Source organism: Micromesistius poutassou, assembly GCF_964030765.1.
Source record: "Micromesistius poutassou genome assembly, contig: SCAFFOLD_2563, whole genome shotgun sequence".
NCBI classification, from domain to species: Eukaryota; Metazoa; Chordata; class Actinopteri; order Gadiformes; family Gadidae; genus Micromesistius; species Micromesistius poutassou.
In genome coordinates, this window is record NW_028177522.1 from 47,313 (window position 1) to 71,641 (window position 24,329).

At 42.6% G+C, this 24,329-nt stretch overlaps 35 non-coding genes across 35 annotated transcripts; all 35 read right to left on the reverse strand.

Moving 5' to 3' along the window:
- Positions 1-453: 453 nt before the first annotated feature.
- AC3HAE_045811 (transfer RNA glycine (anticodon CCC)) lies at positions 454-525 on the reverse strand. Its single transcript has one exon. It is a non-coding gene; the product is annotated as a tRNA-Gly (tRNA).
- Positions 526-1,991: 1,466 nt separating this feature from the next.
- AC3HAE_045813 (transfer RNA glycine (anticodon CCC)) lies at positions 1,992-2,063 on the reverse strand. Its single transcript has one exon. It is a non-coding gene; the product is annotated as a tRNA-Gly (tRNA).
- A 162-nt stretch (positions 2,064-2,225) lies between these two features.
- On the reverse strand, positions 2,226-2,297 carry AC3HAE_045814 (transfer RNA glycine (anticodon CCC)). The gene has a single exon. It is a non-coding gene; the product is annotated as a tRNA-Gly (tRNA).
- Positions 2,298-2,477: 180 nt separating this feature from the next.
- Positions 2,478-2,549, reverse strand: AC3HAE_045815 (transfer RNA glycine (anticodon CCC)). Its single transcript has one exon. It is a non-coding gene; the product is annotated as a tRNA-Gly (tRNA).
- A 414-nt stretch (positions 2,550-2,963) lies between these two features.
- AC3HAE_045816 (transfer RNA glycine (anticodon CCC)) lies at positions 2,964-3,035 on the reverse strand. Its single transcript has one exon. It is a non-coding gene; the product is annotated as a tRNA-Gly (tRNA).
- A 648-nt stretch (positions 3,036-3,683) lies between these two features.
- On the reverse strand, positions 3,684-3,755 carry AC3HAE_045818 (transfer RNA glycine (anticodon CCC)). Its single transcript has one exon. It is a non-coding gene; the product is annotated as a tRNA-Gly (tRNA).
- Positions 3,756-4,187: 432 nt separating this feature from the next.
- On the reverse strand, positions 4,188-4,259 carry AC3HAE_045819 (transfer RNA glycine (anticodon CCC)). Its single transcript has one exon. It is a non-coding gene; the product is annotated as a tRNA-Gly (tRNA).
- A 162-nt stretch (positions 4,260-4,421) lies between these two features.
- Positions 4,422-4,493, reverse strand: AC3HAE_045820 (transfer RNA glycine (anticodon CCC)). Its single transcript has one exon. It is a non-coding gene; the product is annotated as a tRNA-Gly (tRNA).
- Positions 4,494-5,159: 666 nt separating this feature from the next.
- AC3HAE_045821 (transfer RNA glycine (anticodon CCC)) lies at positions 5,160-5,231 on the reverse strand. Its single transcript has one exon. It is a non-coding gene; the product is annotated as a tRNA-Gly (tRNA).
- A 684-nt stretch (positions 5,232-5,915) lies between these two features.
- AC3HAE_045822 (transfer RNA glycine (anticodon CCC)) lies at positions 5,916-5,987 on the reverse strand. The gene has a single exon. It is a non-coding gene; the product is annotated as a tRNA-Gly (tRNA).
- Positions 5,988-6,380: 393 nt separating this feature from the next.
- On the reverse strand, positions 6,381-6,452 carry AC3HAE_045824 (transfer RNA glycine (anticodon CCC)). Its single transcript has one exon. It is a non-coding gene; the product is annotated as a tRNA-Gly (tRNA).
- Positions 6,453-6,632: 180 nt separating this feature from the next.
- AC3HAE_045825 (transfer RNA glycine (anticodon CCC)) lies at positions 6,633-6,704 on the reverse strand. Its single transcript has one exon. It is a non-coding gene; the product is annotated as a tRNA-Gly (tRNA).
- A 180-nt stretch (positions 6,705-6,884) lies between these two features.
- Positions 6,885-6,956, reverse strand: AC3HAE_045826 (transfer RNA glycine (anticodon CCC)). Its single transcript has one exon. It is a non-coding gene; the product is annotated as a tRNA-Gly (tRNA).
- Positions 6,957-7,118: 162 nt separating this feature from the next.
- Positions 7,119-7,190, reverse strand: AC3HAE_045827 (transfer RNA glycine (anticodon CCC)). Its single transcript has one exon. It is a non-coding gene; the product is annotated as a tRNA-Gly (tRNA).
- A 666-nt stretch (positions 7,191-7,856) lies between these two features.
- Positions 7,857-7,928, reverse strand: AC3HAE_045828 (transfer RNA glycine (anticodon CCC)). Its single transcript has one exon. It is a non-coding gene; the product is annotated as a tRNA-Gly (tRNA).
- A 393-nt stretch (positions 7,929-8,321) lies between these two features.
- On the reverse strand, positions 8,322-8,393 carry AC3HAE_045830 (transfer RNA glycine (anticodon CCC)). The gene has a single exon. It is a non-coding gene; the product is annotated as a tRNA-Gly (tRNA).
- Positions 8,394-8,573: 180 nt separating this feature from the next.
- AC3HAE_045831 (transfer RNA glycine (anticodon CCC)) lies at positions 8,574-8,645 on the reverse strand. The gene has a single exon. It is a non-coding gene; the product is annotated as a tRNA-Gly (tRNA).
- A 666-nt stretch (positions 8,646-9,311) lies between these two features.
- Positions 9,312-9,383, reverse strand: AC3HAE_045832 (transfer RNA glycine (anticodon CCC)). The gene has a single exon. It is a non-coding gene; the product is annotated as a tRNA-Gly (tRNA).
- Positions 9,384-9,563: 180 nt separating this feature from the next.
- Positions 9,564-9,635, reverse strand: AC3HAE_045833 (transfer RNA glycine (anticodon CCC)). The gene has a single exon. It is a non-coding gene; the product is annotated as a tRNA-Gly (tRNA).
- Positions 9,636-9,866: 231 nt separating this feature from the next.
- AC3HAE_045835 (transfer RNA glycine (anticodon CCC)) lies at positions 9,867-9,938 on the reverse strand. Its single transcript has one exon. It is a non-coding gene; the product is annotated as a tRNA-Gly (tRNA).
- Positions 9,939-10,363: 425 nt separating this feature from the next.
- Positions 10,364-10,435, reverse strand: AC3HAE_045836 (transfer RNA glycine (anticodon CCC)). The gene has a single exon. It is a non-coding gene; the product is annotated as a tRNA-Gly (tRNA).
- Positions 10,436-10,615: 180 nt separating this feature from the next.
- On the reverse strand, positions 10,616-10,687 carry AC3HAE_045837 (transfer RNA glycine (anticodon CCC)). Its single transcript has one exon. It is a non-coding gene; the product is annotated as a tRNA-Gly (tRNA).
- A 180-nt stretch (positions 10,688-10,867) lies between these two features.
- Positions 10,868-10,939, reverse strand: AC3HAE_045838 (transfer RNA glycine (anticodon CCC)). The gene has a single exon. It is a non-coding gene; the product is annotated as a tRNA-Gly (tRNA).
- Positions 10,940-11,604: 665 nt separating this feature from the next.
- Positions 11,605-11,676, reverse strand: AC3HAE_045839 (transfer RNA valine (anticodon CAC)). The gene has a single exon. It is a non-coding gene; the product is annotated as a tRNA-Val (tRNA).
- A 181-nt stretch (positions 11,677-11,857) lies between these two features.
- On the reverse strand, positions 11,858-11,929 carry AC3HAE_045840 (transfer RNA glycine (anticodon CCC)). The gene has a single exon. It is a non-coding gene; the product is annotated as a tRNA-Gly (tRNA).
- A 162-nt stretch (positions 11,930-12,091) lies between these two features.
- Positions 12,092-12,163, reverse strand: AC3HAE_045842 (transfer RNA glycine (anticodon CCC)). Its single transcript has one exon. It is a non-coding gene; the product is annotated as a tRNA-Gly (tRNA).
- Positions 12,164-13,321: 1,158 nt separating this feature from the next.
- On the reverse strand, positions 13,322-13,393 carry AC3HAE_045843 (transfer RNA glycine (anticodon CCC)). The gene has a single exon. It is a non-coding gene; the product is annotated as a tRNA-Gly (tRNA).
- Positions 13,394-13,573: 180 nt separating this feature from the next.
- AC3HAE_045844 (transfer RNA glycine (anticodon CCC)) lies at positions 13,574-13,645 on the reverse strand. The gene has a single exon. It is a non-coding gene; the product is annotated as a tRNA-Gly (tRNA).
- Positions 13,646-14,305: 660 nt separating this feature from the next.
- Positions 14,306-14,377, reverse strand: AC3HAE_045846 (transfer RNA glycine (anticodon CCC)). The gene has a single exon. It is a non-coding gene; the product is annotated as a tRNA-Gly (tRNA).
- Positions 14,378-15,295: 918 nt separating this feature from the next.
- AC3HAE_045847 (transfer RNA glycine (anticodon CCC)) lies at positions 15,296-15,367 on the reverse strand. The gene has a single exon. It is a non-coding gene; the product is annotated as a tRNA-Gly (tRNA).
- Positions 15,368-16,525: 1,158 nt separating this feature from the next.
- On the reverse strand, positions 16,526-16,597 carry AC3HAE_045848 (transfer RNA glycine (anticodon CCC)). The gene has a single exon. It is a non-coding gene; the product is annotated as a tRNA-Gly (tRNA).
- A 180-nt stretch (positions 16,598-16,777) lies between these two features.
- Positions 16,778-16,849, reverse strand: AC3HAE_045849 (transfer RNA glycine (anticodon CCC)). The gene has a single exon. It is a non-coding gene; the product is annotated as a tRNA-Gly (tRNA).
- A 180-nt stretch (positions 16,850-17,029) lies between these two features.
- Positions 17,030-17,101, reverse strand: AC3HAE_045850 (transfer RNA glycine (anticodon CCC)). The gene has a single exon. It is a non-coding gene; the product is annotated as a tRNA-Gly (tRNA).
- A 665-nt stretch (positions 17,102-17,766) lies between these two features.
- On the reverse strand, positions 17,767-17,838 carry AC3HAE_045851 (transfer RNA glycine (anticodon CCC)). Its single transcript has one exon. It is a non-coding gene; the product is annotated as a tRNA-Gly (tRNA).
- Positions 17,839-18,503: 665 nt separating this feature from the next.
- Positions 18,504-18,575, reverse strand: AC3HAE_045852 (transfer RNA glycine (anticodon CCC)). The gene has a single exon. It is a non-coding gene; the product is annotated as a tRNA-Gly (tRNA).
- Between the last annotated feature and the right edge of the window lie 5,754 nt (positions 18,576-24,329).

The window sequence follows — 24,329 nt, forward strand, 5'->3', positions numbered from 1 at the left end:
GCTTGGGAAGCAGCTATGCTCACCACTATTCCACCAACGCTGTGTATCAGAATAATATAAATGATACCTTACAGCATAGACGTTTCAGCTGACCGAAACTTCCACATCTTTTCTTTTCATGAACAAAGTTTGGATTGTCCCTTACCACTATAACAGTCCAGTGTCCATCGTCCAAGTCCTGAGATTCTTTAAAGAAGATCAATGCATTAGCCGGGAATCGAACCAGGGTCAACTACTTAGGAGGAGCTATGCTCTCCACTATACCACCAACGCTGTGTTTCAGAATAATATAAATGATACCTTACAGCATAGAGGTTTCAGCTGAGAGAGAGGTTTCAGCTGACCGAAACTTCCACATCTTTTCTTTTCATGACCAAAGTTTGGATTGTCCCTTACCACTATAACAGTCCAGTGTCCATCGTCCAAGTCCTGAGATTTGTTAAAGAACATCAATGCATTGGCCGGGAATCGAACCCGGGTCAACTGCTTGGGAAGCAGCTATGCTCACCACTATACCACCAACGCTGAATAACACAAAAATCTAAAGGATACCTTACAGCATAGAGGTTTCAGCTGAGATAGATATTTCAGCTGACCGAAACTACCACAACATTTCTTTTCAGGATCAAAGTTTGGATTGTCCCTTACCACTATAACAGTCCAGTGTCCATCGTCCAAGTCCTGAGAGTTGTTAAAGAACATCAATGCATTGGCCGGGAATCGAACCCGGGTCAACTGCTTGGGAAGCAGCTATGCTCACCACTCTACCACCAACGCTGTATAACAGAAAAATATAAATGATACGTTACAGCATAGAGGTTTCAGCTGACCGAAACTACGAAAACTTTGCTTTTCATCAACAAAGTTTGGATTGTCCCTTACCACTATAACAGTCCAGTGTCCATCGTCCAAGTCCTGAGATTTGTTAAAGATGATCAATGCATTGGCCGGGAATCGAACCCGGGTCAACTGCTCGGGAAGCAGCTATGCTCACCACTATACCACCAACTCTGTATAACAGAAAAATCTAAATGATACCTTACAGCATAGAGGTTTCAGCTGAGATAGAGGTTTCAGCTGACAGAAACTACCACAACTTTTCTTTTCATGAACAAAGTTTGGATTGTCACTTATCACTATAACAGTCCAGTGTCCATCGTCCAAGTCCTGAGATTTGTTAAAGAACATCAATGCATTGGCCGGGAATCGAACCCGGGTCAACTGCTTGGGAAGCAGCTATGCTCACCACTATACCACCAACACTGTGTTTCAGAATAATATAAATGATACCTTACAGCATAGAGGTTTCAGCTGACCGAAACTACCAGAACTTTTCTAAATGATACCTTACAGCATAGAGGTTTCAGCTGAGAGAGAGGTTTCAGCTGACCGAAACTTCCACATCTTTTCTTGAACAAAGTTTGGATTGTCCCTTACCACTATAACAGTCCAGTGTCCATCGTCCAAGTCCTGAGATTCTTTAAAGAAGATCAATGCATTGGCCGGGAATCGAACCCGGGTCAACTGCTTGGGAAGCAGCTATGCTCACCACTATACCACTAACGCTGTATAACAGTTTAATATAAATGATACCTTACAGCATAGACGTTTCAGCTGAGAGAGAGGTTTCAGCTGACCGAAACTACCACAACTTTTCTTTTCATGAACAAAGTTTGGATTGTCCCTTACCACTATAACAGTCCATCGTCCAAGTCCTGAGATTCTTTAATGAAGATCAATGCATTGGCCGGGAAACGAACCCGGGTCAACTGCTTGGGAAGCAGCTATGCTCACCACAATACCACCAACGCTGTGTATTGGAATAATATAAATGATACCTTACAGCATAGATGTTTCAGCTGAGAGAGAGGTTTCAGCTGACCGAAACTACCACAACTTTTCTTTTCATGAACAAAGTTTGGATTGTCCCTTACCACTATAACAGTCCAGTGTCCATCGTCCAATTCCAGAGATTTGTTAAAGAAGATCAATGCATTGACCGGGAATCGAACCCGGGTCAACTGCTTGGGAAGCAGCTATGCTCACCACTATACCACCAACGCTGTATAACATAAAAATCTAAAGGATACCTTACAGCATAGAGGTTTCAGCTGACCGAAACTACGACAACTTTTCTTTTCATGAACAAAGTTTGGATTGTCCCTTACCACTATAACAGTCCAGTGTCCATCGTCCAAGTCCTGAGATTCTTTAAAGAAGATCAATGCATTGGCCGGGAATCGAACCCGGGTCAACTGCTTGGGAAGCAGCTATGCTCACCACTATACCACCAACGCTGTGTATCAGAGTAATATAAATGATACCTTACAGCATAGAGGTTTCAGCTGAGAGAGAGGTTTCAGCTGACCGAAACTTCCACATCTTTTCTTTTCATGAACAAAGTTTGGATTGTCCCTTACCACTATAACAGTCCAGTGTCCATCGTCCAAGTCCTGAGATTCTTTAAAGAAGATCAATGCATTGGCCGGGAATCGAACCCGGGTCAACTGCTTGGGAAGCAGCTATGCTCACCACTATACCACCAACGCTGTATAACAGAAAAATCTAAATGATACCTTACAGCATAGAGGTTTCAGCTGACCGAAACTACAAGAACTTTTCTTTTCATGAACAAAGTTTGGATTGTCCCTTACCACTATAACAGTCCAGTGTCCATCGTCCAAGTCCTGAGATTTGTTAAAGAAGATCAATGCATTGCCCGCGAATCGAACCCGGGTCAACTGCTTGGGAAGCAGCTATGCTCACCACTATACCACCAACGCTGTATTAGAGAAGAATATAAATGATACCTTACAGCATAGAGGTTTGAGCTGAGAGAGAGGTTTCAGCTGACCGAAACTTCCACATCTTTTCTTTTCATGACCAAAGTTTGGATTGTCCCTTACCACTATAACAGTCCAGTGTCCATCGACCAAGTCCTGAGATTTGTTAAAGAACATCAATGCATTGGCCGGGAATCGAACCCGGGTCAACTGCTTGGGAAGCAGCTATGCTCACCACTATACCACCAACGCTGTATAACAGATTAATATAAATGATACCTTACAGCATAGACGTTTCAGCTGAGAGAGATGTTTCAGCTGACCGAAACTTCCACATCTTTTCTTTTCATGAACAAAGTTTGGATTGTCCCTTACCACTATAACAGTCCAGTGTCCATCGTCCAAGTCCTGAGATTCTTTAAAGAAGATCAATGCATTGGCCGGGAATCAAACCCGGGTCAACTGCTTGGGAAGCAGCTATGCTCACCACTATACCACCAACGCTGTATAACAGAAAAATCTAAATGATACCTTACAGCATAGAGGTTTCAGCTGACCGAAACTACAATAACTTTTCTTTTCATGAACAAAGTTTGGATTGTCCCTTACCACTATAACAGTCCAGTGTCCATCGTCCAAGTCCTGAGATTTGTTAAAGAAGATCAATGCATTGGCCGCGAATCGAACCCGGGTCAACTGCTTGGGAAGCAGCTATGCTCACCACTATACCACCAACGCTGTATTAGAGAACAATATAAATGATACCTTACAGCATAGAGGTTTCAGCTGACCGAAACTTCCACATCTTTTCTTTTCATGACCAAAGTTTGGATTGTCCCTTACCACTATAACAGTCCAGTGTCCATCGACCAAGTCCTGAGATTTGTTAAAGAACATCAATGCATTGGCCGGGAATCGAACCCGGGTCAACTGCTTGGGAAGCAGCTATGCTCACCACTATACCACCAACGCTGTATAACAGATTAATATAAATGATACCTTACAGCATAGACGTTTCAGCTGAGAGAGAGGTTTCAGCTGACCGAAACTTCCAAATCTTTTCTTTGCATGAACAAAGTTTGGATTGTCCCTTACCACTATAACAGTCCAGCTTCCATCGTCCAAGTCCTGAGATTCTTTAAAGAAGATCAATGCATTGGCCGGGAATCGAACCCGGGTCGACTGCTTGGGAAGCAGCTATGCTCACCACTATTCCACCAACGCTGTGTATCAGAATAATATAAATGATACCTTACAGCATAGACGTTTCAGCTGAGAGAGAGGTTTCAGCTGACCGAAACTTCCACATCTTTTCTTTTCATGAACAAAGTTTGGATTGTCCCTTACCACTATAACAGTCCAGTGTCCATCGTCCAAGTCCTGAGATTCTTTAAAGAAGATCAATGCATTGGCCGGGAATCGAACCCGGGTCAACTGCTTGGGAAGCAGCTATGCTCACCACTATACCACCAACGCTGTATAACAGAAAAATCTAAATGATACCTTACAGCATAGAGGTTTCAGCTGACCGAAACTACAAGAACTTTTCTTTTCATGAACAAAGTTTGGATTGTCCCTTACCACTATAACAGTCCAGTGTCCATCGTCCAAGTCCTGAGATTTGTTAAAGAAGATCAATGCATTGGCCGGGAATCGAACCCGGGTCAACTGCTTGGGAAGCAGCTATGCTCACCACTATACCACCAACGCTGTATTAGAGAACAATATAAATGATACCTTACAGCATAGAGGTTTCAGCTGAGAGAGAGGTTTCAGCTGACCGAAACTTCCACATCTTTTCTTTTCATGACCAAAGTTTGGATTGTCCCTTACCACTATAACAGTCTAGTGTCCATCGACCAAGTCCTGAGATTTGTTAAAGAACATCAATGCATTGACCGGGAATCGAACCCGGGTCAACTGCTTGGGAAGCAGCTATGCTCACCACTATACCACCAACCCTGTATAATAGAAAAATATAAATGATACCTTACAGCATAGAGGTTTCAGCTGAGAGAGAGGTTTCAGCTGACCGAAACTACCACAACTTTACTTTTCATGAACAAAGTTTGGATTGTCCCTTACCACTATAACAGTCCAGTGTCCATCGTCCAAGTCCTGAGATTTGTTAAAGAACATCAATGCATTGGCCGGGAATCGAACCCGAGTCAACTGCTTGGGAAGCAGCTATGCTCACCACTATACCACCAACGCTGTATAACAGATTAATATAAATGATACCTTACAGCATAGAGGTTTCAGCTGACCGAAACTACCACAACTCTTCTTTTCATGAACAAAGTTTGGATTGGCCCTTACCACTATAACAGTCCAGTGTCCATCGTCAAAGTCCTGAGATTTGTTAAAGAAGATCAATGCATTGGCCGGGAATCGAACCCGGGTCAACTGCTTGGGAAGCAGCTATGCTCACCACTATACCACCAACGCTGTTTAACAGAAAAATCTAAATGATACCTTACAGCATAGAGGTTTCAGCTGAGAGAGAGGTTTCAGCTGACCGAAACTTCCACATCTTTTCTTTTCATGAACAAAGTTTGGATTGTCCCTCACCACTATAACAGTCCAGTGTCCATCATCCAAGTCCTGAGATTCTTTAAAGAAGATCAATGCATTGGCCGGGAATCGAACCCGGGTCAACTTCTTGGGAAGCAGCTATGCGCACCACTATACCACCAACGCTGTGTTTCAGAATAATATAAATGATACCTTACAGCATAGACGTTTCAGCTGAGAGAGAGGTTTCAGCTGACCGAAACTTCCACATCTTTTCTTTTCATGAACAAAGTTTGGATTGTCCCTTACCACTATAACAGTCCAGTGTCCATCGTCCAAGTCCTGAGAATCTTTAATGAAGATCAATGCATTGGCCGGGAATCTAACCCGGGTCAACTGCTTGGGAAGCAGCTATGCTCACCACTATACCACCAACGCTGTATAACAGAAAAATCTAAAGGATACCTTACAGCATAGAGGTTTCAGCTGAGATAGAGGCTTCAGCTGACCGAAACTACCACAACTTTTCTTTTCAGGAACAAAGTTTGGATTGTCCCTTACCACTATAACAGTCCAGTGTCCATCGTCCAAGTCCTGAGATTTGTTAAAGAACATCAATGCATTAGCCGGGAATCGAACCCGGGTCAACTGCTTGGGAAGCAGCTATGCTCACCACTATACCACCAACGCTGTATTACAGAATAATATAAATGATACCTTACAGCATAGAGGTTTCAGCTGAGAGAGAGGTTTCAGCTGACCGAAACTACCACAACTTTACTTTTCATGAACAAAGTTTGGATTGCCCCTTACCACTATAACAGTCCAGTGTCCATCGTCCAAGTCCTGAGATTTGATAAAGAAGATCAATGCATTGACCTGCTTGGGAAGCAGCTTTGCTCACCACTATACCACCAACGCTGTATAACAGAAAAATATAAATGATACCTTACAGCATAGAGGTTTCAGCTGACCGAAACTACCACAACTTTTCTTTTCATGAACAAAGTTTGGATTGTCCCTTACCACTATAACAGTCCAGTGTCCATCGTCCAAGTCTTGAGATTCTTTAAAGAAGATCAATGCATTGGCCGGGAATCGAACCCGGGTCAACTGCTTGGGAAGCAGCTATGCTCACCACTATACCACCAACGCTGTGTATCAGAATAATATAAATGATACCTTACAGCATAGAGGATTCAGCTGAGAGAGAGGCATCAGCTGACCGAAACTTCCACATCTTTTCTTTTCATGAACAAAGTTTGTATTGTCCCTTACCACTATAACAGTCCAGTGTCCATCGTCCAAGTCCTGAGATTCTTTAAAGAAGATAAATGCATTGGCCGGGAATCGAACCCGGGTCAACTGCTTGGGAAGCAGCTATGCTCACCACTATACCACCAACGCTGTATAACAGAAAAATCTAAATGATACCTTACAGCATAGAGGTTTCAGCTGAGAGAGAGGTTTCAGCTGACCGAAACTTCCACATCTTTTCTTTTCATGACCAAAGTTTGGATTGTCCCTTACCACTATAACAGTCCAGTGTCCATCGACCAAGTCCTGAGATTTGTTAAAGAACATCAATGCATTGACCGGGAATCGAACCCGGGTCAACTGCTTGGGAAGCAGCTATGCTCACCACTATACCACCAACGCTGTATAACAGATTAATATAAATGATACCTTACAGCATAGAGGTTTCAGCTGACCGAAACTACCACATCCTTTCTTTTCATGAACAAAGTTTGGATTGTCCCTTACCACTATAACAGTCCAGTGTCCATCATCCAAGTCCTGAGATTCTTTAAAGAAGATCAATGCATTGACCGGGATTCGAACCCGGGTCAACTGCTTGGGAAGCAGCTATGCTCACCACTATACCACCAACGCTGTGTTTCAGAACAATATAAATGATACCTTACAGCATAGAGGTTTCAGCTGACCGAAACTACAAGAACTTTTCTTTTCATGAACAAAGTTTGGATTGTCCCTTACCACTATAACAGTCCAGTGTGCATCGTCCAAGTCCTGAGATTTGTTAAAGAAGATCAATGCATTGGCCGGGAATCGAACCCGGGTCAACTACTTGGGAAGCAGCTATGCTCACCACTATACCACCAACTCTGTATTAGAGAACAATATAAATGATACCTTACAGCATAGAGGTTTCAGCTGAGAGAGAGGTTTCAGCTGACCGAAACTTCCACATCTTTTCTTTTCATGACCAAAGTTTGGATTGTCCCTTACCACTATAACAGTCCAGTGTCCATCGACCAAGTCCTGAGATTTGTTAAAGAAGATCGATGCATTGATCGGGAATCGAACCCGGGTCAACTGCTTGGGAAGCACCTATGCTCACCACTATACCACCAACGCTGTTTAACAGAAAAATCTAAAGGATACCTTACAGCATAGAGGTTTCAGCTGAGATAGAGGTTTCAGCTGACCGAAACTACCACAACTTTTCTTTTCATGAACAAAGTTTGGATTGTCCCTTACCACTATAACAGTCCAGTGTCCATCGTCCAAGTCCTGAGATTTGTTAAAGAACATCAATGCATTGGCCGGGAATCGAACCCGGGTCAACTGCTTGGGAAGCAGCTATGCTCACCACTATACCACCAACGCTGTATAACAGAATAATATAAATGATACCTTACAGCATAGAAGTTTCAGCTGAGAGAGAGGTTTCAGCTGACTGAAACTACCACAACTTTACTTTTCATGAACAAAGTTTGGATTGCCCCTTACCACTATAACAGTCCAGTGTCCATCGTCCAAGTCCTGAGATTTGATAAAGAAGATCAATGCATTGACCTGCTTGGGAAGCAGCTTTGCTCACCACTATACCACCAACGCTGTATAACAGAAAAATATAAATGATACCTTACAGCATAGAGGTTTCAGCTGACCGAAACTACCACATCTTTTCTTTTCATGAACAAAGTTTGGATTGTCCCTTACCACTATAACGGTCCAGTGTCCATCGTCCAAGTCCTGAGAATCTTTAATGAAGATCAATGCATTGGCCGGGAATCGAACCCGGGTCAACTGCTTGGGAAGCAGCTATGCTCACCACTATACCACCAACGCTGTGTATCGGATTAAAAGAAATGATACCTTACAGCATAGAGGTTTCATCTGAGAGAGAGGTTTCAGCTGACCGAAACTACCACAACTTTTCTTTTCATGAACAAAGTTTGGATTGTCCCTTACCACTATAACAGTCCAGTGTCCATCGTCCAAGTCCAGAGATTTGTTAAAGAAGATCAATGCATTGGCCGGGAATCGAACCCGGGTCAACTGCTTGGGAAGCAGCTATGCTCACCACTATACCACCAACGCTGAATAACAGAAAAATCTAAAGGATACCTTACAGCATAGAGGTTTCAGCTGAGATAGATATTTCAGCTGACCGAAACTACCACAACTTTTCTTTTCAGGAACAAAGTTTGGATTGTCCCTTACCACTATAACAGTCCAGTGTCCATCGTCCAAGTCCTGAGATTTGATAAATAAGATCAATGCATTGACCGGGAATCGAACCCCGGTCACCTGCTTGGGAAGCAGCTTTGCTCACCACTATACCACCAACGCTGTATAACAGAAAAATATAAATGATACCTTACAGCATAGAGGTTTCAGCTGACCGAAACTACGACAACTTTTCTTTTCATGAACAAAGTTTGGATTGTCCCTTACCACTATAACAGTCCAGTGTCCATCGTCCAAGTCCTGAGATTTGTTAAAGATGATCAATGCATTGGCCGGGAATCGAACCCGGGTCAACTGCTCGGGAAGCAGCTATGCTCACCACTATACCACCAACTCTGTATAACAGAAAAATCTAAATGATACCTTACAGCATAGAGGTTTCAGCTGAGATAGAGGTTTCAGCTGACAGAAACTACCACAACTTTTCTTTTCATGAACAAAGTTTGGATTGTCACTTATCACTATAACAGTCCAGTGTCCATCGTCCAAGTCCTGAGATTTGTTAAAGAACATCAATGCATTGGCCGGGAATCGAACCCGGGTCAACTGCTTGGGAAGCAGCTATGCTCACCACTATACCACCAACGCTGTATAGTAGGAAAATATAAATGATACCTTACAGCATAGAGGTTTCAGCTGAGAGAGAGGTATCAGCCGACCGAAACTACCACAACTTTTCTTTTCATGAACAAAGTTTGGATTGTCCCTTACCACTATAACAGTCCAGTGTCCATCGTCCAAGTCCTGAGATTTGTTAAAGAACATCAATGCATTGGCCGGGAATCGAACCCGGGTCAACTGCTTGGGAAGCAGCTATGCTCACCACTATACCACCAACGCTGTGTTTCAGAATGATATAAATGATACCTTACAGCATAGAGGTTTCAGCTGACCGAAACTACCAGAACTTTTCTAAATGATACCTTACAGCATAGAGGTTTCAGCTGAGAGAGAGGTTTCAGCTGACCGAAACATCCACATCTTTTCTTGAACAAAGTTTGGATTGTCCCTTACCACTATAACAGTCCAGTGTCCATCGTCCAAGTCCTGAGATTCTTTAAAGAAGATCAATGCATTGGCCGGGAATCGAACCCGGGTCAACTGCTTGGGAAGCAGCTATGCTCACCACTATACCACCAACGCTGTTTAACAGAATAATATAAATGATACCTTACAGCATAGACGTTTCAGCTGAGAGAGAGGTTTCAGCTGACCGAAACTACCACAACTTTTCTTTTCATGAACAAAGTTTGGATTGTCCCTTACCACTATAACAGTCCATCGTCCAAGTCCTGAGATTCTTTAAAGAAGATCAATGCATTGGCCGGGAAACGAACCCGGGTCAACTGCTTGGGAAGCAGCTATGCTCACCACAATACCACCAACGCTGTGTATTGGAATAATATAAATGATACCTTACAGCATAGAGGTTTCAGCTGAGAGAGAGGTTTCAGCTGACCGAAACTTCCACATCTTTTCTTTTCATGACCAAAGTTTGGATTGTCCCTTACCACTATAACAGTCCAGTGTCCATTGTCCAAGTCCTGAGATTTGTTAAAGGACATCAATGCATTGGCCGGGAATCGAACCCGGGTCAACTGCTTGGGAAGCAGCTATGCTCACCACTATACCACCAACGCTGTTTAATATAAAAATATAAATGATACCTTACAGCATAGAGGTTTCAGCTGAGAGAGAGGTTTCAGCTGACCGAAACTACCACAACTTTTCTTTTCATGAACAAAGTTTGGATTGTCCCTTACCACTATAACAGTCCAGTGTCCATCGTTCAAGTCCTGAGATTTGTTAAAGAAGATCAATGCATTGGCCGGGAATCGAACCCAGGTCAACTGCTTGGGAAGCAGCTATGCTCACCACTATACCACCAACGCTGTATAACAGATTAATATAAATGATACCTTACAGCATAGAGGTTTCAGCTGAGTGAGAGGTTTCAGCTGACCGAAACTACCAGAACTTTTCTTTTCATGAACAAAGTTTGGATTGTCCCTTACCACTATAACAGTCCAGTGTCCATCGTCCAAGTCCTGAGATTTGTTAAAGAAGATCAATGCATTGGCCGGGAATCGAACCCGGGTCAACTGCTTGGGAAGCAGCTATGCTCACCACTATACCACCAACGCTGTTTAACAGAAAAATCTAAATGATACCTTACAGCATAGAGGTTTCAGCTGAGAGAGAGGTTTCAGCTGACCGAAACTTCCACATCTTTTCTTTTCATGAACAAAGTTTGGATTGTCCCTTACCACTATAACAGTCCAGCTTCCATCGTCCAAGTCCTGAGATTCTTTAAAGAAGATCAATGCAATGGCCGGGAATCGAACCCGGGTCAACTGCTTGGGAAGCAGCTATGATCACCACTATTCCACCAACGCTGTGTATCAGAATAATATAAATGATACCTTACAGCATAGACGTTTCAGCTGACCGAAACTTCCACATCTTTTCTTTTCATGAACAAAGTTTGGATTGTCCCTTACCACTATAACAGTCCAGTGTCCATCGTCCAAGTCCTGAGATTCTTTAAAGAAGATCAATGCATTAGCCGGGAATCGAACCAGGGTCAACTACTTAGGAGGAGCTATGCTCTCCACTATACCACCAACGCTGTGTTTCAGAATAATATAAATGATACCTTACAGCATAGAGGTTTCAGCTGAGAGAGAGGTTTCAGCTGACCGAAACTTCCACATCTTTTCTTTTCATGACCAAAGTTTGGATTGTCCCTTACCACTATAACAGTCCAGTGTCCATCGACCAAGTCCTGAGATTTGTTAAATAACATCAATGCATTGGCCGGGAATCGAACCCGGGTCAACTGCTTGTGGAGCAGCTATGCTCACCACTATACCACCAACACTGTTTAATAGAAAAATATAAATGATACCTTACAGCATAGAGGTTTCAGCTGAGAGAGAGGTTTCAGCTGACCGAAACTACCACAACTTTTCTTTTCATGAACAAAGTTTGGATTGTCCCTTACCACTATAACAGTCCAGTGTCCATCGTCCAAGTCCTGAGATTTGTTAAAGAAGAAACAATGCATTGGCCGGGAATCGAACCCGGGCGAACTGCTTGGGAAGCAGCTATGCTCACCACTATACCACCAACGCTGTTTAACAGATTAATATAAATGATACCTTACAGCATAGAGGTTTCAGCTGACCGAAACTACCACAACTTTTCTTTTCATGAACAAAGTTTGGATTGTCCCTTACCACTATAACAGTCCAGTGTCCATCGTCCAAGTCCTGAGATTCTTTAAAGAAGATAAATGCATTGGCCGGGAATCGAACCCGGGTCAACTGCTTGGGAAGCAGCTATGCTCACCACTATACCACCAACGCTGTATAACAAAAAAATCTAAATGATACCTTACAGCATAGAGGTTTCAGCTGAGAGAGAGGTTTCAGCTGACCGAAACTACCACAACTTTTCTTTTCATGAACAAAGTTTGGATTGTCCCTTACCACTATAACAGTCCAGTGTCCATCGTCCAAGTCCTGAGATTCTTTAAAGAAGATCAATGCATTGGCCGGGAATCGAACCCGGGTCAACTGCTTGGGAAGCAGCTATGCTCACCACTATACCACCAACGAAGTGTATCAGAATAATATAAATGATACCTTACAGCATAGAGGTTTCAGCTGAGAGAGAGGTTTCAGCTGACAGAAACTTCCACATCTTTTCTTGACCAAAGTTTGGATTGTCCCTTACCACTATAACAGTCCAGTGTCCATCGTCCAAGTCCTGAGATTTGTTAAAGAACATCAATGCATTGGCCGGGAATCGAACCCGGGTCAACTGCTTGGGAAGCAGCTATGCTCACCACTATACCTCCAACGCTGTTTAACAGAAAAATCTAAATGATACCTTACAGCATAGAGGTTTCAGCTGAGAGAGAGGTTTCAGCTGACCGAAACTTCCACATCTTTTCTTTTCATGAACAAAGTTTGGATTGTCCCTTACCACTATAACAGTCCAGTGTCCATCATCCAAGTCCTGAGATTCTTTAAAGAAGATCAATGCATTGGCCGGGAATCGAACCCGGGTCAACTGCTTGGGAAGCAGCTATGCTCACCAGTATACCACCAACGCTGTGTTTCAGAATAATATAAATGATACCTTACAGCATAGACGTTTCAGCTGAGAGAGAGGTTTCAGCTGACCGAAACTTCCACATCTTTTCTTTTCATGAACAAAGTTTGGATCGTCCCTTACCACTATAACAGTCCAGTGTCCATGTCCTGAGATTCTTTAATGAAGATCAATGCATTGGCCGGGAATCGAACCCGGGTCAACTACTTGGGAAGCAGCTATGCTCACCACTATACCACCAACACTGTGTTTCAGAATAATATAAATGATACCTTACAGCATAGAGGTTTCAGCTGACCGAAACTTCCACATCTTTTCTTTTCATGACCAAAGTTTGGATTGTCCCTTACCACTATAACAGTCCAGTGTCCATTGTCCAAGTCCTGAGATTTGTTAACGGACATCAATGCATTGGCCGGGAATCGAACCCGGGTCAACTGCTTGGGAAGCAGCTATGCTCACCACTATACCACCAACGCTGTTTAATATAAAAATATAAATGATACCTTACAGCATAGAGGTTTCAGCTGAGAGAGAGGTTTCAGCTGACCGAAACTACCACAACTTTTCTTTTCATGAACAAAGTTTGGATTGTCCCTTACCACTATAACAGTCCAGTGTCCATCGTCCAAGTCCTGAGATTTGTTAAAGAAGATCAATGCATTGGCCGGGAATCGAACCCGGGTCAACTGCTTGGGAAGCAGCTATGCTCACCACTATACCACCAACGCTGTTTAACAGAAAAATCAAAATGATACCTTACAGCATAGAGGTTTCAGCTGAGAGAGAGGTTTCAGCTGACCGAAACTTCCACATCTTTTCTTTTCATGAACAAAGTTTGGATTGTCCCTTACCACTATAACAGTCCAGCTTCCATCGTCCAAGTCCTGAGATTCTTTAAAGAAGATCAATGCATTGGCCGGGAATCGAACCCGGGTCAACTGCTTGGGAAGCAGCTATGCTCACCACTATTCCACCAACGCTGTGTATCAGAATAATATAAATGATACCTTACAGCATAGACGTTTCAGCTGACCGAAACTTCCACATCCTTTCTTTTCATGAACAAAGTTTGGATTGTCCCTTACCACTATAACAGTCCAGTGTCCATCGTCCAAGTCCTGAGATTCTTTAAAGAAGATCAATGCATTAGCCGGGAATCGAACCAGGGTCAACTACTTAGGAGGAGCTATGCTCTCCACTATACCACCAACGCTGTGTTTCAGAATAATATAAATGATACCTTACAGCATAGAGGTTTCAGCTGAGAGAGAGGTTTCAGCTGACCGAAACTTCCACATCTTTTCATGACCAAAGTTTGGATTGTCCCTTACCACTATAACAGTCCAGTGTCCATCGACCAAGTCCTGAGATTTGTTAAAGAACATCAATGCATTGGCCGGGAATCGAACCCGGGTCAACTGCTTGGGAAGCAGCTATGCTCACCACTACACCACCAACGCTGTATAATAGAAAAATATAAATGATACCTTACAGCATAGAGGTTTCAGCTGAGAGAGAGGTTTCAGCTGACCGAAACTACCACAACTTTTCTTTTCATGAACAAAGTTTGGATTGTCCCTTACCACTATAACAGTCCAGTGTCCATCGTCCAAGTCCTGAGATTTGTTAAAGAACAACAATGCATTGGCCGGGAATCGAACCCGGGTGAACTGCTTGGGAAGCAGCTATGCTCACCACTATACCACCAACGCTGTATAACAGATTAATATAAATGATACCTTACAGCATAGAGGTTTCAGCTGACCGAAACTACCACAACTTTTCTTTTCATGAACAAAGTTTGGATTGTCCCTTACCACTATAACAGTCCAGTGTCCATCGTCCAAGTCCTGAGATTTGTTAAAGAAGATCAATGCATTGGCCAGGAATCGAACCCGGGTCAACTGCTTGGGAAGCAGCTATGCTCACCACTATACCACCAACGCTGTTTAACAGAAAAATCTAAATGATACCTTACAGCATAGAGGTCTCAGCTGAGAGAGAGGCTTCAGCTGACCGAAACTTCCACATCTTTTCTTTTCATGAACAAAGTTTGGATTGTCCCTCACCACTATAACAGTCCAGTGTCCATCATCCAAGTCCTGAGATTCTTTAAAGAAGATCAATGCATTGGCCGGGAATCGAACCCGGGTCAACTGCTTGGGAAGTAGCTATGCTCACCACTATACCACCAACGCTGTGTATCAGAATAATATAAATGATACCTTACACCATAGAGGATTCAGCTGAGAGAGAGGCATCAGCTGACCGAAACTTCCACATCTTTTCTTTTCATGAACAAAGTTTGGATTGTCCCTTACCACTATAACAGTCCAGTGTCCATCGTCCAAGTCCTGAGATTCTTTAAAGAAGATAAATGCATTGGCCGGGAATCGAACCCGGGTCAACTGCTTGGGAAGCAGCTATGCTCACCACTATACCACCAACGCTGTATAACAAAAAAATCTAAATGATACCTTACAGCATAGAGGTTTCAGCTGAGAGAGAGGTTTCAGCTGACCGAAACTACCACAACTTTTCTTTTCATGAACAAAGTTTGGATTGTCCCTTACCACTATAACAGTCCAGTGTCCATCGTCCAAGTCCTGAGATTCTTTAAAGAAGATCAATGCATTGGCTGGGAATCGAACCCGGGTCAACTGCTTGGGAAGCAGCTATGCTCACCACTATACCACCAACGAAGTGTATCAGAATAATATAAATGATACCTTACAGCATAGAGGTTTCAGCTGAGAGAGAGGTTTCAGCTGACAGAAACTTCCACATCTTTTCTTGACCAAAGTTTGGATTGTCCCTTACCACTATAACAGTCCAGTGTCCATCGTCCAAGTCCTGAGATTTGTTAAAGAACATCAATGCATTGGCCGGGAATCAAACCCGGGTCAACTGCTTGGGAAGCAGCTATGCTCACCACTATACCACCAACGCTGTTTAACAGAAAAATCTAAATGATACCTTACAGCATAGAGGTTTCAGCTGAGAGAGAGGTTTCAGCTGACCGAAACTTCCACATCTTTTCTTTTCATGAACAAAGTTTGGATTGTCCCTTACCACTATAACAGTCCAGTGTCCATCATCCAAGTCCTGAGATTCTTTAAAGAAGATCAATGCATTGGCCGGGAATCGAACCCGGGTCAACTGCTTGGGAAGCAGCTATGCTCACCAGTATACCACCAACGCTGTGTTTCAGAATAATATAAATGATACCTTACAGCATAGACGTTTCAGCTGAGAGAGAGGTTTCAGCTGACCGAAACTTCCACATCTTTTCTTTTCATGAACAAAGTTTGGAACGTCCCTTACCACTATAACAGTCCAGTGTCCATGTCCTGAGATTCTTTAATGAAGATCAATGCATTGGCCGGGAATCGAACCCGGGTCAACTACTTGGGAAGCAGCTATGCTCACCACTATACCACCAACACTGTGTTTCAGAATAATATAAATGATACCTTACAGCATAGAGGTTTCAGCTGACCGAAACTTCCACATCTTTTCTTTTCATGACCAAAGTTTGGATTGTCCCTTACCACTATAACAGTCCAGTGTCCATTGTCCAAGTCCTGAGATTTGTTAAAGGACATCAATGCATTGGCCGGGAATCGAACCCGGGTCAACTGCTTGGGAAGCAGCTATGCTCACCACTATACCACCAACGCTGTTTAATATAAAAATATAAATGATACCTTACAGCATAGAGGTTTCAGCTGAGAGAGAGGTTTCAGCTGACCGAAACTACCACAACTTTTCTTTTCATGAACAAAGTTTGGATTGTCCCTTACCACTATAACAGTCCAGTGTCCATCGTCCAAGTCCTGAGATTTGTTAAAGAAGATCAATGCATTGGCCGGGAATCGAACCCAGGTCAACTGCTTGGGAAGCAGCTATGCTCACCACTATACCACCAACGCTGTATAACAGATTAATATAAATGATACCTTACAGCATAGAGGTTTCAGCTGAGTGAGAGGTTTCAGCTGACCGAAACTACCAGAACTTTTCTTTTCATGAACAAAGTTTGGATTGTCCCTTACCACTATAACAGTCCAGTGTCCATCGTCCAAGTCCTGAGATTTGTTAAAGAAGATCAATGCATTGGCCGGGAATCGAACCCGGGTCAACTGCTTGGGAAGCAGCTATGCTCACCACTATATCACCAACGCTGTTTAACAGAAAAATCTAAATGATACCTTACAGCATAGAGGTTTCAGCTGAGAGAGAGGTTTCAGCTGACCGAAACTTCCACATCTTTTCTTTTCATGAACAAAGTTTGGATTGTCCCTTACCACTATAACAGTCCAGCTTCCATCGTCCAAGTCCTGAGATTCTTTAAAGAAGATCAATGCATTGGCCGGGAATCGAACCCGGGTCAACTGCTTGGGAAGCAGCTATGCTCACCACTATTCCACCAACGCTGTGTATCAGAATAATATAAATGATACCTTACAGCATAGACGTTTCAGCTGACCGAAACTTCCACATCTTTTCTTTTCATGAACAAAGTTTGGATTGTCCCTTACCACTATAACAGTCCAGTGTCCATCGTCCAAGTCCTGAGATTCTTTAAAGAAGATCAATGCATTAGCCGGGAATCGAACCAGGGTCAACTACTTAGGAGGAGCTATGCTCTCCACTATACCACCAACGCTGTGTTTCAGAATAATATAAATGATACCTTACAGCATAGAGGTTTCAGCTGAGAGAGAGGTTTCAGCTGACCGAAACTTCCACATCTTTTCTTTTCATGACCAAAGTTTGGATTGTCCCTTACCACTATAACAGTCCAGTGTCCATCGACCAAGTCCTGAGATTTGTTAAAGAACATCAATGCATTGGCCGGGAATCGAACCCGGGTCAACTGCTTGGGAAGCAGCTATGCTCACCACTATACCACCAACGCTGTATAATAGAAAAATATAAATGATACCTTACAGCATAGAGGTTTCAGCTGAGAGAGAGGTTTCAGCTGACCGAAACTTCCACATCTTTTCTTTTCATGAACAAAGTTTGGATTGTCCCTTACCACTATAACAGTCCAGCTTCCATCGTCCAAGTCCTGAGATTCTTTAAAGAAGATCAATGCATTGGCCGGGAATCGAACCCGGGTCAACTGCTTGGGAAGCAGCTATGCTCACCACTATTCCACCAACGCTGTGTATCAGAATAATATAAATGATACCTTACAGCATAGACGTTTCAGCTGACCGAAACTTCCACATCTTTTCTTTTCATGAACAAAGTTTGGATTGTCCCTTACCACTATAACAGTCCAGTGTCCATCGTCCAAGTCCTGAGATTCTTTAAAGAAGATCAATGCATTAGCCGGGAATCGAACCAGGGTCAACTACTTAGGAGGAGCTATGCTCTCCACTATACCACCAACGCTGTGTTTCAGAATAATATAAATGATACCTTACAGCATAGAGGTTTCAGCTGAGAGAGAGGTTTCAGCTGACCGAAACTTCCACATCTTTTCTTTTCATGACCAAAGTTTGGATTGTCCCTTACCACTATAACAGTCCAGTGTCCATCGACCAAGTCCTGAGATTTGTTAAAGAACATCAATGCATTGGCCGGGAATCGAACCCGGGTCAACTGCTTGGGAAGCAGCTATGCTCACCACTATACCACCAACGCTGTATAATAGAAAAATATAAATGATACCTTACAGCATAGAGGTTTCAGCTGAGAGAGAGGTTTCAGCTGACCGAAACTACCACAACTTTTCTTTTCATGAACAAAGTTTGGATTGTCCCTCACCACTATAACAGTCCAGTGTCCATCATCCAAGTCCTGAGATTCTTTAAAGAAGATCAATGCATTGGCCGGGAATCGAACCCGGGTCAATTGCTTGGGAAGCAGCTATGCTCACCACTATACCACCAACGCTGTGTATCAGAATAATATAAATGATACCTTACAGCATAGAGGTTTCAGCTGAGAGAGAGGTTTTGATGAGCAAAACCACCACAACATTTCTTTTCAAGAACAAAGTTTGGATTGTCCCTTACCACTATAACAGTCCAGTGTCCATCGTTCAAGTCCTGAGATTTGCTAAAGAAGATCAATGCATTGGCCGGGAATCGTACCCAGGTCAATTGCTCGGGAAGCAGCAATGCTCACCACTATTCCACCAACGCTGTTAAACAGATTAATATAAATGACACCATACAGCATAGAGGTTTCAACAGCGAGAGGTTTCAGCTGACCAAAACTACCACAACTTTTCTTTTTATGAAAAAGTTTGGATTGTCCCTTACCTCTATAACAGTCCAGTGTCCATCATCCAAGTCGTTGGATTTGTTCAAGATGATCAATGCATTGGCCGGGAATGGAACCCGGGTCAACTGCTTGGGAAACAGCTATGCTCACCACTATACCACCAACGCTGTATTAAAGAAAAACATAAATGATAACTTACAGCATAGAGGTTTCAGCTGAGAGAGAGTTTTCCAATGAGCGAAACCACCACAACATTTCTTTTCAAGAATAAAGTTTGGATTGTCCCTTACCACTATAACAGTCCAGTGTCAATCGTCCAAGTCCTGAGATCTCTTAAAGAAGATCAATGCATTGACCGGGAATCAAACCCGGGTCAACTGCTTGGGAAGCAGCTATGCTCACCACTATACCACCAATGCTGTTTGTTAAATTTTTATAAATTATGCCTCACAGCATTAGTTCACAGAGGTGTCAGAAGTAACACTGCACCACGACTTACCGTCTTCATGAACAAAGTCTGGGTTGTCCTTGACCACAAAAGTATCCCATTATCAATCGTTTATGTCCTGAATCACATAGGAAAGAAAGAAATCAAGGCATTGGCCGGGAATGAAACCTAGGTCAACTGCTTGGGAAGCAGCTATGCTCACCACTATACCACCAACGCTATTGATAAAAAAAATATAAATGATAGCCAACATGCCACCGTCAATCGTGCAAGTCCTGAGATTCGTAAATGCAGTTCAATGCATTGGCTGGGAATCAAACACAGGTCAACTGCTTGGGAGGCAGCTATGCTCACCACTTTCACCACCAACGCTCTTAGTCAAAGATATATAAATGATCAGTTCACAGAGGTGTCAGAAGAGTAAATGCACCATTACTTTCCGTTTTCATTCTGGGTTGTCCTTGACCACAAAAGTATCCCATTATCAATCGTTTATCGAATCATGCTGGGAATTCAATGCATTGGCCGGGAATCGAACCCCGGGTCAACTTCTTGGGAAGCAGCTATGCTCATCACTATACCACCAACACTGTATAATTAAATTATATCTAATTATATCACTATTCTAAATTGATATAAATTATACCTCACAGCATTAGTTCACAGAGGTTTCAGAAGAGCCAATGTACCACGACTTTCCGTTTTCATGAACAAAGTCTGGGTTGTCCATTACCACTGAAACATCCCAATATCAAACGTTCCAAGTCCTGAATCGTCCTGGCATTTGTTTAAATGTATCAATGCATTGGCCGTGAATCGCACCCCTGTCCACTGCTTGGGAAGCAGCTATGCTCACCACTATACCACCAACATTCTGTTTTACAAACTAATGATAATGCACAGCATAAGTTCCCCCGGTCTTCTGAATCGTCAATCAGTTGACTGTCCTCCATGTTGGACAAATGGTTGTTATGTAAACTCTATCAACAGCACTATGTGGAAAAGAAGGTTCCATGGTTTAACGGTTTTGTCTCATGTGTTCATTGGCAATAACAAGATTTCCTACATCCCAATTCCCACATCCCCCCAAAAAATTCCACATTAAAAATCCACACTATATTAATACACCTTTCCAGGTGAAATATATTGTGCAATTATTCTATGCAGGGGCGTAGCACCAAATTCTGGGGCCTATATACAAGAAGTCCTGATGGAAATTAGTCCTGAAAATTAAGTTTTACTAGCAGGCAGCTAGGATGATAGAGCCATTTTGTAATGCAATGACGTCTGCGGCTAACTAGCCTATATGCCATAGGTTATTATTTATCATGTAGCCTAATAACAGCTTAGTATTAATTTTATATAAGCTTACTTCAAATCAGTAGCCTGCTGTTGCAATATTAGCCTACCTACACTTTATTTATCCTTTACCTTAATAACCAAGGCCTCATCATGTGAAAGTGTAGCCTATTGTCTGCTCTTGATTTGGGTTGTCTCTGTTCGTTTTAGTAATGATAATGGAGGTAGTTAAGAATGGGGTTTCATCTTGTGTGTTTAAACGTTTGCGCTCACCTTTCTTAGAAGATAAGATGGTCAGAACCTGACTTCCTCAATTTTGTCTTCTCTCCCTGTCTTTCTTCACCGTTCTCTTTTGAGAGCCAGACTTAAATTTATTTAACTGCGGCTGTGACATATTTTCGCATCTCCATCCAGATAAAGTCTCACCGTAAACAAGGTGCGATTCGCGGTGAAATCAGCTGTGTGGACTGAACCATTTTGCACTTTTTGAAAGGGGTGTTAACAGAGCAGTCACAGCAGTCTTTACTTAACAATAATATACCAATTTATTAAACTAATACTTTAAGCTTGCATTCAGATCAATATTCATCATGACATTAAGTTATGTTATTAAAGTATTTGAACAACGATCAAAAAAAAAATAACGATTTATTTTTCTCACATTTCCCATGGGCCCCCATCTGCCTTGCCCCCCTCCCAAGCCTGTCCCCCTTACACCCGCAGTCCGTCGGCCCTGATTCTATGAGTAAAAATCGATGGAATTGTGCTTTGAGTTTTGCAGTTTGGAGTCTTCTTGTCGATAAATGAGCTTCAAGTTTCCAGAATTGTGTCCATAGTTGCATTTTTTTGTGTGCATGCAATAGAGAAGACTGTGTGATTTCGTCCTGTTCAAAAGGATGAAAAGGGTAGTCTGTGTGTGTGTGTGTGTGTGTGTGTGTGTGTGTGTGTGTGTGTGTGTGTGTGTGTGTGTGTGTGTGTGTGTGTGTGTGTGTGTGTGTGTTTGCATGCCCATGTGTGCATGCATGTGTGTTGGTGTGTGTGTGTTTGTGTGTTTGTGCAGGCACCCATGTGATCATATGATTATTTCTAGAGGAGGATAAGTGGAATGAAATAGAAACCCTGTTGACACAACACACACACACACACAACACACACACACACACACACACACACACACACACACACATACACATACACATACACACACACACACACACACACACACACACACACACACACACAGTTGGGCACGCCATGCTAGATTGCATTACTTGTCCCACAATGGAGTTGACGTAACCTTAACCCCAACCCTAAACGCATGGAGTGAGAGAGGAGAAGAGAAATGGGAGACATTTTGAGTTTTGCTCCAATTGTTTGAAATGGTTTTGAGTTCATAGACTGGTGGCCGACTTTGAAACCCAGATTGAAGAACGGTGGAAATTCACGCGTCATTAGTCAAGGATAATTCTACCTGCTAAATATAGCACTATATATACCTGCTATATATAGATTGAAAACGATCAAATACGTCAGGCATCTAACCACACACCAGATGTTATTCACAAACAAGATGAGAACATAAGTAGTTTCACCTATTGGATAGGCCATTGGTGTATTGGTCCGGGATGTGTAGAACGGGAATGGGACAGTTGCATTGTAAATAACGATCGATACTGTATGGACGATTGGATGTGATGTTGACATGCTGGTACTTTGAGGGCCCAGACCCACACTAAACTCTCTGTCCTGGTCCCCACAGCGATAGGAAAACGTCTGGAAGAGAGAGAGGCAGGGAAGGCAAGGAGAGACGGAGAGAGATGGAGTTTTTCAGCCAGACTTAACAGTGACCAAGCAACCGAGATTTGAAGTCAAGAGTCCAGCAAACACACACACACACACACACACATCAAAGCAAAGATGCAAGCACATATACTGAAAGAGCTTAAGGGAGTTATGTGGAGAGAGAGAGAGAAATCTGTCGCTTTCCCGGGGCGGTTCAGTGTGTGAACTGTGTGTAAACACACACGGTTCAGGTTTCATTCAGCCGATGGTGGTTTGTGGGGACAGGGTCTAGTAACTAGAGACCTGACAAACCACACACACTTACCCCATAGAACCCGGCCCTTGACCGGAGAGAAGCCGCAACAATCACACACACACACACACACACACACACACACACACACACACACACACACACACACACACACACACACACACACACACACACACACACATGTGTACAGCTACGCAGATAAACACACAAATATTAACCTTCCCAACATATTGAAAACACATTGAGACTATATTAAAAACAGAGACCATATTGTAAACATATTGAGAACATGATGAAAACATACATTGAGAACATTCTGAAAACATGAGAACTGAGAACATTTTGAGAACAAATTCAAAGCACATTGACATGCTGAGGAGACATGCCACATATCTGCTGGTGTCAGTGGTTCTGTGCATCTTGTTTTTTGTGTTAATATAATATAAAATAAAAATAAGTATTGATACCGAGATCCACACGACTTGTCAGCTGCAAGTCAATGATTTCACAGTCTAAATATACAACACTCGCCACTTAGATAAATATATGTTTATTTTGTTGTGGTTGATTAAAATGGCTGATGTTGCCCTGGGTTATTAAGACTGATGCAACTGTCTGTAAGAGATGTAGAGGGAGAGAGAGATAGAGGGAGGGAGAGAGGGGAGAGCTTGAGGGGGCAGAGGGAGATGGGGACGGAGAGAGAGAGAGAGAGCAGAAGGGATTGAGAAGGAGGGATGGAGAGGGAGAAGACAGTGGGATGGAGAGGGAAGAGAGGGAGAGGGAGAGCGAGAGAGAGCAAGAGAGAGAGAGAAAAAGAGGAATAGAGCAAGGGAGAGGGAGGGAAAGAGAGAGAGGGAGAGATAGATGGAGAGAGAAGAGAGAGGGAGGGAGAACATAATGTCATTCAATTGAAACCCAACAGTCTTCATGTTCCTCTCCTCCCATTCATTCTCTCAACGTATAACCCTCTTTCTCTTTATGATGTGCTATATTTTACTGTGATGCTATATTTTACTTTTAGGCTGTATTTTAGTTCTATGCTGTACTTTGTTGTTATGCTATGTTTTAGTGCTATGCTATATTCTACTATAATGCTTTATTTGACTGCTTTTTTACTGTTATGCTATATTTTACTGCTATATTTTACTGCTATGCTATTGTTCACTGTTATGCTATATTTTACTGCTATATTTTACTGCTATGCTATTGTTCACTGTTATGCTATATTTTACTGCTATGCTATTGTTCACTGTTATGCTATATTTTACTGCTATATTTTACTTCTATGCTATTGTTCACTGTTATGCTATATTTTACTGCCATGCTATTGTTCACTGTTATGCTATATTTTACTGCTATGCTATAT